We start from the raw sequence: 3,043 nt of genomic DNA on the forward strand, positions 1-3,043 counted from the left end.
AAAAAAGTCACAACCCAACACAAGCAGAGGACCTGGACTGGATAAAAAGTGCAGAATATATTGAATTACCAATCTCAAGGCAGGTTTACAGATTTCTACAATGAGAGTCTCCTTGGCTTCTCTGATGGTCTTGATTTGGTTTTTCAGATTTCTGGATTGACAGAAGCTCCTAGAATGTTCTTAATATTATTGTAGTTGTTATTGATAGGAACAGGATCTGGATTAGTCATCTTAACATCACAATTTACTTCCCTTAAGATAGGATCCTATTTCCCAGAATACTTTTAAACTAATGATCGCTTAATTTTTTTTTGTTTTTGAATTAATATGTGGAGTAGTCTATTAACATTATATAGGCTTCATTACTGCATGAACTTTTCAGATTTTCTTATTCTGATTGACATAATCTTTTAGTAAGGCAATATATTCTGGTTCCTTTCTGAATTTGATTTCCATTTTGCAGATAAAGGAAATAAGTCTAAATTACTGTCATTTGGAGATGGGCTTCTCTGTTGTGCATTTGCATGTTCACAAATGAATTCAATATTTACAATTGAGACAGGTGTTATTATAGTCATTAGAAAGCTAATAAAATAAAAGAGAAGAAAGAAAATCTGGTTAACTGGCCAAAGTCCGCTTATCTTGGAATTGACAGCTTTGAGCACAAAACCTGGTCAGATTGAGACATAACTTAATCAAGAGATATTTCAAATGCTGATTCTTCTAACACCTACATCTAGTAGGCCAGAAGACTTTTGTTTACTTTTCCAAATTGCATTCTGTATTGTACCTTCAAGGCACTTTCACGTTCTGTGCCATCATGTGATGTGTTTTGTGTAAGGACTCCTTGAAACCATCCATCAAGTGCACATCCTGTCCTCTAAATCAATTCCCTGCATTGCTCTCCAAGAGCCCTCACTCTGTACAGCCAGTAAACTAACCCTCATATTAATCATGTGTTCTAATTATTTATTTATTGAAACAGGAGACCTGACCACCTGGCAACATTTACATGTGCAATTAAAGAAGAAGCCTCACTCTAGCAGACATCTGATATCATGACTTGTCTTGAACTTCTAAAACCATTTTGATTCAGAGGTAAAGTTTTATTAATATAAATAGTGATGAAATGCTGGGAAATAGTTTCATTGCTTTTCTTCAAATTTGATATACATTGGGAAAAATTGTACACTTGAAACTTGTAATTTTTAGTGAGAGATAATATGATAACGTAATGATAATTTTCACTCACTTTTATGAGAATATACAAGCTACTATGACTAGCATTATGGAAAAAAGTAATGTTATGCCATAATAAGTCTGTGGATGAAAAATAAGATTTGTAACTTAGTTTCTTCAAACAATCATGTAGCCTACCATGTAATTTTCTCAAAGAACAGATAACAGAACACCATCTAAATTTTCTAAACATTAAGACTGGACTCTATGTGCAGTCCATGAAGGGGAGATCCTAACTATATCATAGGTCTTTGAAGGCTTACACTGGATAAAATCACTCTCCCTAACCTACAGGACCAAGTCAGTAACATTCCCTGTACTTAGGCACTTTGGTCACATGACGAAAAGCATGTCCCATTCAGTCACAAGTTTCAGGCAAGTACAGAAGACAAGTTACAATTAGAATTTGCCAAATTTATAAGACATAAAATGGATTATGTAACAAAATATCAGGTATTGGTGGGTGAAAAGTAATTTGGAATATGAATATTGTTGTAATGTGTCCAAGTCTTATAAGAATATATTATAAAATATTAAAAAGATAGGCGTTTGGTAAGGAATGGTTCTATAATGAGCCTGAAATGTTTGAAATCTATACTGTAGCCAAATTTATTCCAATGATAGCTCATCGCCATTCTTCACCAAATTTAATTTAGGCAGTGTCTCCCCTGTAGGATGGCAACTGAGATCGGAGAGGAGAATGCCAAGTTGACAGTGTAATTATAATTTCTCAGCTTATGCTGAGTCCTCTAATTTTTAGGATTCATTCTTTAAAACAGAAATTCCCCCAAAGGACATCTCTTTCCTTTCGTAGAAAAATATATATTCCTTCTAAATGAACAGTTCTAACCTCATCAGTGATGGAATCGGAACATCTCTTTCTAGCTGGAAGAACTTCAGGCTATAGATAATGATGATCCCAACAAGAGCAGCAAAATTGCAATTAAGCAACCTCCCTTTGTCTCTCTCCCTGTCTCCTCTCAGTGACAAGTTTTCACACATATTATGTGTATGTATTATGATACCTATAGAGTTTTCTTAAGTAAACATGAAGCAAACTACCTTCCAAACAAACTAGTAATACTCAAGATAACTTCTTAAACTGCTACTATTTTGAACATAGTGTAAATTGAAACAAAATGATGTCACAACTCAGTTGTTTAACAAAAGAAAGCTACTTAGTCCTTTATTTTACAAGAAAAATGTAAACTTATGAAATCATGTACCATTAAGTATATAAAGCTGCATGCCTATATTATACATTCTTGGACATAGAATATACTTGTAGCAAGTCACACATTTGTAATGTAAAGGAGCTGATTATCCTACGTATACTTTGTGGATTTCTGTTGAACAGAACTGTTCAGAGAAGAAAATGCTCTGTTTTGTGTAAGAAAATTGTCAATGAAGCAGTAATTTGAGAAAAGTATTATATGGTAAGACATATTAAAACTCAGAAAAACATGCAAATATTACCTTGTGGGAATGAAAAGTAAGGAAATTTATTTCTATATATCACCCAGATTTGAAGAAAGAGGAATTTAAGGAGATACCAGGCGCTTGAATTGTTCACCCAATGGGGAGCCAATTGCCCTACCTGGGAAGTGCTTGCTACCTACATGGAGAACAGATGTTACTAATTTAACTTAATGTGGTAGCAGGAAGTTGGTAATGATCAAAATTCTATATTATCTCAGATGATGTGATTTTTACTGTTTGTAACTTTTTTGAATTTTTGTATACCTCAAGGAAATTAGAACATTTCTTCTTCTTTTTTTTCTTTGCTATATCTGTATATCACAGC

The sequence above is a fragment of the Jaculus jaculus genome, chromosome 1, assembly GCF_020740685.1.
Source record: "Jaculus jaculus isolate mJacJac1 chromosome 1, mJacJac1.mat.Y.cur, whole genome shotgun sequence".
Taxonomy (NCBI): Eukaryota; Metazoa; Chordata; class Mammalia; order Rodentia; family Dipodidae; genus Jaculus; species Jaculus jaculus.